The sequence below is a fragment of the Alligator mississippiensis genome, chromosome 3, assembly GCF_030867095.1.
Source record: "Alligator mississippiensis isolate rAllMis1 chromosome 3, rAllMis1, whole genome shotgun sequence".
Taxonomy (NCBI): Eukaryota; Metazoa; Chordata; order Crocodylia; family Alligatoridae; genus Alligator; species Alligator mississippiensis.
Window position 1 is genome coordinate 95,576,073 of NC_081826.1, and position 9,661 is coordinate 95,585,733.

At 40.8% G+C, this 9,661-nt stretch overlaps 1 long non-coding RNA gene across 1 annotated transcript in view; it reads left to right on the forward strand.

The window, feature by feature from the left end:
• LOC132249091 (uncharacterized) overlaps positions 1-7,391 on the forward strand; it is a 28,587-nt gene extending 21,196 nt beyond the window's left edge. Inside the window, exon 3 of the long non-coding RNA XR_009460486.1 lies at positions 7,210-7,391. This is a non-coding gene — a long non-coding RNA (uncharacterized LOC132249091). The remainder of the gene's footprint in view (positions 1-7,209) is intronic.
• The last annotated feature ends 2,270 nt before the right edge of the window (positions 7,392-9,661 follow it).

Here is a 9,661-nt window from a genome sequence, read left to right on the forward strand (position 1 = left end):
TATAATATCAAACTGAAGTGTGGGAGTAATTGGGACAGACAGAAATGAACCACTAGAAATGGAATTGGCCAGAGCACTTGAATTATGGGATGACATGGTAGACTGCTGAGATCCCTTGATTAAAGGTGCTATTGAATTACAAATATTAAAAATTCAAGCTTCTGAGATTTACATTTCAGATAGGGATACAATCTCTCTTGTACACATGTGAGTGCCTGAGTTCTTTTTCTAAATTTAAAACAATAATTCTTTGGAAGCCAAATGAATTTTACATACATTTGGGGTTAAATATTTCCTCTGCAAAGGTGCTAAATATTTTAAAGTGCCCTTTTAAAAAGAATCCCCAGAGTGTCTATTGTTTGCTTTTTGAGAGGTAGGAATACAAAGTGATCAGAAACTGCTTTTCACATATTTCTCTATTCTCATAACGATTTAGGAATAGACCACTTTTTCAAATGATGTAGTTAAACATACAATGAATTATTGTCTTTATCTGTTATCTCTATTGTGGTGGTTTATTTGGTGAATGTGAAAGGAAGTTTTCTGTAGAACTGATGAGACTGTGATTGTGTCTGGGGATGCCTGCAGACATTTAGGGGCTACATTCTAACTCATGCTGCTTTACACAAAGTGCCATGAGTTAGAGCTTCTCCCCACCCCACACAACCCAGCACAACCTGTTGGGTCAGGAGAGCTTTAGGCTGTCTGCATCAGCCCTGGCCAGCAGGTGGGGGTGCATCAGTCCTCCCCAGCCCTTCCCCCCTAGCTGTCAGCAGAGGAGGGAGGGAGAAGCATGGAGCTGCCAGCTGGGCTTTGCCTGGCCAGAGTTGGAGGGGGAAAGGCAGGGTGGGACGGAGCCACCTTGTCTTACTGGCCTAGCCCGACTCCCTCAAATATACTAGCTGGGGTAGCTGGGGGTGGGAGGGGGGAGGGAGGCATGAGGCGAGGGAACTTTGTTCCACCCTGCCTTCCCCCTCCAGTTGCAGCCCAGAAAAGCCTAACCGGCTCTGTGCTGCTCCCCACTCTGCCTATCCCTTCCTTTGCCACTGACAGTACAGGGGGCATGCAAATAGTAAAGCAGCCTTACAAAGGTGCTAAAAATTAACCCTCAAGGGAACATAAGTTCCCTAAGGCACTCTGTTCTGTAGGACCTTCAGCTAATAGCTGATTTGATGAGGGTATTTTTTTTGCACGATTGGCCATTTAAAAAGCGCTTTGCAGCCATGCACATTCTTGTATCATGGCTCTAGAGTGCTTTCAGGGGCACTATCATGTGAAACATGTAACTTGTGTAAGCACCCTGGGTCTTATTGGTAGTGTACATGTGTTAAGATTACACTGGATGTTAAGATGGTTAATGGTGTTTTCTTGAGGTTTAGTGATTTCATTTATGGGGAACACACTTGAGCATTAATAGCAATTCATGACATCACTTAATGGCATACAGTATGGTACAGTGGATAGAGTGCTGGTGGCTCAGGAAACCTGTTATTTATTCTCAGATCATGGAAGGAGCCTGCTGGGTAAACTTGGGCTAGTTACTTCCCTCTAGTCACTTCCCTCCTTTAGCCTTATAAACGCTAGGAATTGCTGTTATTTAGAAATGTTAGAGATTAAGGTTAATTAATTCAATTACTTGTATCCCCCCTGTGGTCCCTTGGCCAGATTCCAATCTCAGCTACGTCAGTATAAGGCCTAGTCAGCATTAGAAGCAATGTGGATTAAGGTGTGAGATATTTTTTGTCACATTTTCTTACAAGCAAAAGCACTTATGTAGATGGTTAGTTTGGCATAGATGTGCTTTTGCAATACAGTTTATTCTGCTTGCCAGACACCATGGTATAAATTAAACTGTCATCAGCACTTCCTTTAAACCAGTATAAGCTGTGTTTACAGTAGAAGCTACATGGCATTACTCTACCAGTAAATACTTTCTAGTATATCCTAGACCTAGATCATAAGTAATTTCATCAAGTCAGTTAAGTTAGTCTGGATCATCATTGGTATAAATGAGAATAGACTCTAGTAGAAATCATCCTGATAGTTAAACAGGCCTCTCTGGTTTGTTGGAAAACATCAAGAGAACCTGAGGCAGGCTTTCTGTTGCCAAGCCCATAGGAGCTGTGCTTGGCTGAGAGTTGCTTATTTTATTCTCTCTCATCTATTTACTTAATGCTTCCATAGATAAATAGTAAAACCTTCCTGATCTATAAACTTATCCACCCAAATTCCATTTCTCTAGTCTAATTCTTTTGTTAACAGGCTAACAACTTCCTTAGCAAATGTGAGGAAAAACCTAGGAATCTTGTGATGAGCTATTTCTTATTTTCATTAAAGAAACAGGAAAGGGTTGAGCCATAGGGGAGATATTTAGAGTCAAGTCAAAGAATAGAACTTGCCTCAACAGGACTATCATACAGATGCACACAACCCAGCACAGCACAATCCTTACCTCAGTGTGCATAATCACATCACATGCACTTTCAGTGAGTTTATGGCTATAAGGGATGGGTGTCTTGTAACTCATTTAGATCAAAGAGCTGAATGTCTATATTCCCTACCACAAAACTTTGCAATCCCAGAATGACTGCTTTGTGAGGATGAGATCTGACAGTTGATTAGTACTAGCTTATAAATGAAGTGCGTAAGAATCCACTAGGATATAATAGTCATTATACAATCAATAATGCAATTTGTTTGCACCATGAGCAAGGTTTCAGTTTCTTGTTCTAAATACAGAAATAACCAAATATCTACTGTACCTATCTGTGGGTTCCATGCCTATCTTAAGGGTGCAGTGGGTTTTAATTAGTTAACGAGAAAGCAAGAGAAGGACAGATATAAGGATTTATTTTAATTGTTAAACACTGCTTTTGTGAAATATTTTTATTTCTCCAATCTATATTGTGAACATTTTTTCTTCATGTGCAACAGAGATTCTTATCAGTGAATATTAATAATGTCTCCTTACATGTATGCCTTTGACAGAGTTACTTAGTCTTTTACATTTATTCTAGCACATTAGGAAAGGAGAGTGAGGTACAGGATTTCCTTAGAACAGTATTTGATCTAAATGGTATTGAGGGAAGCTTTGTATATAACATTTAAATGCCATGTTTTTAAGTTAATTGCAGAAACAATGGTGGCATCTCAAAAAGCTGCTAGTTTGGAATAATTATGTTTAATTGAGAGCATTAGGCTCAGCATTGCTGTCCTTACACTGTAATGTCTTGCTGGCACGAAGAAAAAGAATATTTTTGGAATGTAATATCAGCCAAGTCTCAACACACATGGTAGATGAAATTGGCATGGACTCCCTCAGTTGTGCTTTCAATGGAGTACTGAACTGTAGGAGTTTGGGTAGTTTTATTTCTTTTCATAGAAAGGACAGGGCCATGTTGCCAGCTCCCTTCTTTATCACATCTAATTTTTTGCTTCCTTAAAGTTAGATTTGCTGTGACAGTCAATTGGATCAATTCTGTTAGGGAGCTTACAAATGTTTGCCATGCCCAATCTATGATCTTGTGGCTTACTTGAAGCCATGGGATTGTAGACCAGGAACAGCAAGTACAAATGTTTGCCAGTCCTGGGACCTGCAATAGGAACCCAGTATATGTAAGTTGGGGTGTGCTCTGGACATGTGTTAACCAGGCCTGATCTAAATTAGTTCACCTACTCAGGTGGCCCATTTAACCTCCCTGAATGTCTGCACAAATTGGGATTTAGATCAACCTAGCCCTTGTTAGGTCAATCTAAATGTAATGTCTGCCCATATCTTAATAGGTAACATCAGACAATTTTTTCCCCACTTGATTTACTGGAAACACATTATCTGCTACTTGAACTTTCACTGTATAATTTTTCATGCTGTGGCTATTAATTTTTCCACAGTGGAATTCTCACTACAGTTCATCATTGTGTTCTATGGGAGTTACCATTAAAGCTGTGCAAATTATTGGTATTTTGGATTTTATTAAACTGATTTTTTTTCATTGTTTTCTCTAAAACAAAGACCTGGCAAAATATTTTTCACATTGAATGAAGTATTCCATTCAGCTTGAAATAAACCATTTTGTTTTTAGGCCCTCACAAGAAAAGCAGTGGAAATGAAAGGCTAGATTTAAAAATCAGGAGAAGCCCTTTAAAACAAGAGCCATAGCACATACCAAGGATTTGAGAGCCCTAGGTACATTCCCTCTTCTTTCAGAAGGGATTGAAATTCATATCTTGCACCTTATCAAAGAGTGCTCTGGACTGGAGTGTTCTCAATCCTTGCTGCTGATACTGTTCAGCTTTATATTGATAGTTAAATGTTCACTGGAGCCAAGGTAAGATCTCTAACCATCAAGGTATAAAGACATTCGCACATCATCTGTCTCAATGACCATTTATGTACACCAGGGGCAGGCAATTATTTTGGGCAGAGGGCCGCTTAGTGAGTTTTGGCAAGCCATCGAGGGCCACATGACAGGCAGTCTAGGGCAGATAAATATTAATTTTCTAAATTTTTTAGGGGCCCCACAGGTCAGATAGAATGGCCTGGCGGGCCGCATCCAACCCCCAGGCTGCATTTTGCCCACCCCTGATATACACTACAAAACAGTGGTTCTCAACCTTTGGTACCTTATGTACCCACTGCCTATCGATGTGGCAAAAGCAAAAAAGGAAGTCCTACCTTGGCACTTCTGCTTTCGTCACAGCTTTTTCCCACTTTTTCCCAATTTTTTCACTGCAAAGCAGCCTCCGTGGGGCCTCCCTTCCTATCCCCTGGCACACTGATGCTGGGGCGTGAAAGCCCCAGCGCAGCAGACATGGTGGGAGGGGCGGGAGCCAGACACTCTGAGCAGGCAAAGACCAAAATGCAGTACCCCCTGGCCATGTGTCGTGTACCCCCAGGGTACCATGGGTTGAGCAACACTGCTATCAAATATGGAACAACTCCAGTTGGAGGCTTACAGGGAGACCCATTGCAGAATACATTATAGTCTCATGTTTAGGATCCCATCCCCTTTGAACTGATTCATCCTTTAGCAGTGGATTTGAACTAAGGTTTCTCAGGTGAATGTCCTAACTACCAGGTGATAGTGGCTAGGGCAGACATTACACATACACTGGTTTAAGTGATCAGAAACTAGTTTAAACCTGTAACAGAACATAAGTTCAGTGCACATAAACCAATTTCAAATGACTGAAACTGGTTTAAGATAAACCTGGTTGAATGTAGTATCAGACTTAACTGATTTGGGTCAAACCGGTTTATGCAATGTCTTTCCCAGACCCCTTCCTGGTTTAGGTTAGACCAGAGTCTAACCAGAGAACCAGCTTCTCAGATGCTTTGCAGTCCTGGGCTGGGCTGTCTGTTCCAGAGAACAGGGCTGGTCCCACCCCTCTGTTCCCTAGCCAGACCTCTGGCAGAGACTCCAGGCACAGCAGGGTCTGCCTGGCTTCCCCCTCCCTTATGTCCCCCTCACTGCTTGCTGCTCAAGCAAGGATCCCACCTCCCTCTCCAACAGCACAGACCCCAGCCCCATGGCCCCTAGGTATGTGGTATGCTAGCTAATGCTGAGAGGGGTGTGTGTGTGTGTGTGTGTGTGTGTGTGTGTCCAATTTAACTGGAATAGGCAGGCAGAACAGTGTCCACTTAGGTGCTTTTTGGAGCTAATCAACAGGTCAGTTGGTAATGTCCCTCTGTTCCTTCCTTGGAAAAAGCTGTTTAAGAAGAGCTTGAACTAATGAGAGAGGCTTTTGTTTTTTGATGGGCTGATAAATGCTGTATTATCAGCTCCTTGCTGGCTCCCTTGCTTGTCAGATTTGCAGACAGTATGAAGAAGCAGGGAGAGGAAGATTGAAAAGCTCAATATGATCAACAGATGCATGCACATCCCCTTTGCCTCAGAGTGCTAGCCAGGGGCTGGAGTCTGGCAACACTCCCACCCCTTGAGCAGCAAGCAGAGAAAGGCCTAGGATTGCAGGCAGGGTTGGGGTTTACACCCCTCCTTAATCAGAGGTCCTGCTGGGGCCTGGCCATATCTCACCCCCCCCCACCCTCCTGAGTTCAGCATTGTGGAATGGAAGGGAGGTTTGCTCTAGTGCCCCCCAGCTTCTAGACTGAGCCACTGCAGGCATGTGCCTGCATTTTTTCAGTCCAGAGGGAATGTGTGCAGTTGCAAACTGATTCAATCTGGGCAGGTTAGACTAACCTGCAAAGATTGAATCAGCTCAGGCCCAGGCTTTTTGAATGTCTGTCCCTAGCTAGTGTGTCCTGCAGCAGATCTCCCATGAGTTCTTCTTGTTGGAGCTCATCTACTTTGTATAAAATGTAGTGTCACCAAGGCAGGTATATCAAATAGTTGCTTTTTTTTAGACAAAACTATTTACCATATCCCATATGTCCCACACAAAAGAATCTGCATTTTTGGGGCACAATAACTATTTCACTGTAGAAAAAAAAGCTTAGGTCTACTCTAGAGTCCTAATACTGTATTCCTTCTTTCGGTCATGCTGAAACCTATGTGAACTATTTGTGTGCTCAACTAAGAGTGCACTGGAATTCACGTACAAACTAGTATGTGCAGGCACAGCTGAAGCACGTTTAAAAACTTGATAGGGAAAATTGTGAGAGAGACGGTTTCTTGGAAACCAAAGTGATTATTTTCTTTTCAAAATTACTTAGCTCTTCTACTGGGCAAAGTTAAGTGTGCCACTAGTGATGGGCCAGTATCAGGATGACCTGCTTATGAAGTCCTGTGAAGAACAGGATTACATTGTGGATCCTTCCTATTATGTCACCATCTGTGTTTCCTAGTTGTTTCTCCTGAACTTCATGAGCATATCTTGTTGCTGAGAGAACTGATTTTTTGGTTTGCTTTATTTTGTTTTGTTTAAAAGCCTTTTTTCACCTGAGAAAGAAGGAGTTAAGGAAAATATGCTGGCTGCTCTTGAAATGTCAACCCCAGCATCTCATCACTCAGTGAAAAGCCTTCTTGTTTCCTTGCTCTGCTCCTCCTGCACTTCAAACAGCCCTATAATCCCTTTGACCTTAGAAGGTCAACAATATATAAAAAGTATCTTTCTTTGTGTAAAAGCACGTTAATCATTTTTATGTAGCCCTTTATTCTACAGTCACCCTTTTGAGGGTCCTGTGATATTTTAATTCAAGGACTTTCGTGTAGTATTAACATACATTATTTCTCTATATTTTTTATATAGATGGAAGAGGAAAATCTGTCAAGTCCATAGTCTGCAACCGTGGCTCAGTGAAGAAGTACAGATGCATGTAATTTTTTTATGATTGATGTAATTGTATTTCCTTATTATTAAAACATAAATAGTTGTTCCAAAATGCATAGACATAGATAAAACTATATTATAAATGTTATTTAATTAAAATACCTCAGGGATTCATTCTTGTCTTTATTAACAGAAAACTTTAAGTATGCTACAATATACTTTTCTAAATAAGACAGGACTTTGAAGTCACAGAGCCAAATTCTGATATTGCTTATGTCAGTGTAAATTTGGAGTTTAAGCCAACTGGATTTCCATCAGTGTCAGTAAAAACAGAATTCAGTCCCTGGTAAGGATTCTGCAAAATTTCATTCAGAAAGGGAATAAAAAGGTTAGAAACCTAATTATATGTATTGGATCCCTAAAGAAAATTGCTGCTAAACTTAATTAACTGTGTGGAGCCTGTATTAGGTCACCCCAAGGTCAGCATAAGAAGTACAAGTGTGGGATTGAAACAACATGTGGATGGGGAGTGTGACTGCCAAGGAGAAGACGGGGGAGAACGGGCATTTAAGTCAGTCACTGCTCAAATCTTCAGGAGAGCTGTGCTAGGCTATAAAAGAGGCCTGAGTGCTTGTAAGTAGAGAGTGGAGTTACTGCATTCTGGGGCCCTGATTCAGGAAAGCAATTAAACATGTGCTGAAGTTCTTTTAACTTCAATGGGACTTACCTCATATGCTTTTGATTCAGCATGTGCTTAAATGCTTTGCTGAATCAAGGCTTAAATTCAGTGCAGGTGGCAGACAGGAGTTTATGTGGTTTGTAGGTAACAGCTGCACCAAGTCAGTCAGTCCTGGCCAAGTTTGCAAGAGCTGTGCAAAGCTAAAGGTAGCTTAATTTACACCCCCTTAACTCTTTGTACTTACTGTTCTTGTAGGTATGCAGGAATAACTTATTTTAATTTGTGCACTTGAATGTTGGTTCTCCAGCATGATTCACATCCCTTGCCAAGAGTATGACAGCAAACTTAGTAACTATAACTTTATTCATCCTTTTGAAACCAGAAGGCATTCCTGATTATTAGCTGGGCGGGCTATGGAGTTGGAGGCTTTGAAAAGAAAAAGGAGATGTTTTTGAATTGCTTGGTTCAAAGGGAAACCACAGGCTGGCAGAACTGCTTGAAGTATGCTGGTCTGAGGTTTTTTGAAGCTGAAATGGAGATTGCAGAGCAACTTTACCAATAGGAAAACAGTGTTGATATGCTATTCTTCTGCAGAATTTTTTATTATAGATTTTATTTTTCAATTCAGCTATCTATCACAATACAAAAAGAAAACAAAAGTAATAATTACAATCATAATTACCATCTGCATCATATAACATTTACATAATGTGCAAAACCCATTTAGTAGTCTTTAATATTAAATTATCAAGCCAAATAAATTGGTACAACTAGAAGAGGGACAATACACACAAGGCACAAAGAAGGAAAGTATAAAAAGGTGGGAGTGAAGAGTGGGGTGATGAAGGAGGTCTGGTCTAGACTTTGGGTGTTCTTTAGTCAACTGTTTCTTACAAATTTCAGTTTACGTTTCTTCACCCTGATGCAATTTAGCCCTGTGGCAGAAGTTCTCTGGCTACTGTGTCAGAATACCATTGTTCTATTCTCTGTACTGGTTTGCTTTTCTACCCAAGAAAAATTATTTGTTTTGTCACCCTGGTTGCTTTCAAAAACCATAAAATAGTTTACTGGTGAAAGGCCTAAATTCAGAGGTAATACATAGTTCCCTGTTTATGTTTGATGCCACTGTCCAAAATCATTTTAAATCTAGTGGACACATCTACATGTGCAATCAATGCAACTAAAAAAGCTCTGGCACAATCTGAGCCGGAGTAAACTAATCTGGATGTCACTATCTAGATGTCTGTTTAAGCTCAGTAATTTACTCTGTCATTGGATAGTCCTTGTGTCTGATGGGCCAATCTGATGGTGCAGTAAATTAGTCTACACCAGCCTAATCACTGTACACATGTAGATGGTGATGCATTACTGAACAGTAAATTAGTTTACTGTGCAGTAAATCACGTATGTAGATGCACCCAGTGCCTGCTTCTTTTCACAGCTCTTTAACCAGGGGGATATTCCTATAACATGTGCAGGAATGTTTTCACTGCAGTTCTAGTATGTATTGAAGAAAGAAACTTACATTGTCTTTGCAGTGTCCAGGACACTCTAAATACATTGATTTGAATTACATGCAAACTATTAGAAGCATGATTCGTATTGTGTGATAGAATTGACCACTGTGCAGCCTTTAGAATTCATCCCATGATTTAGTAATAGCTTCAAGGCTATCTCATCAAAAAAGGCTGACAGAGATGACCAGGTCTGGAGAGGTGACGGAGCATCTTTACAATATCCTATATTTTCAGT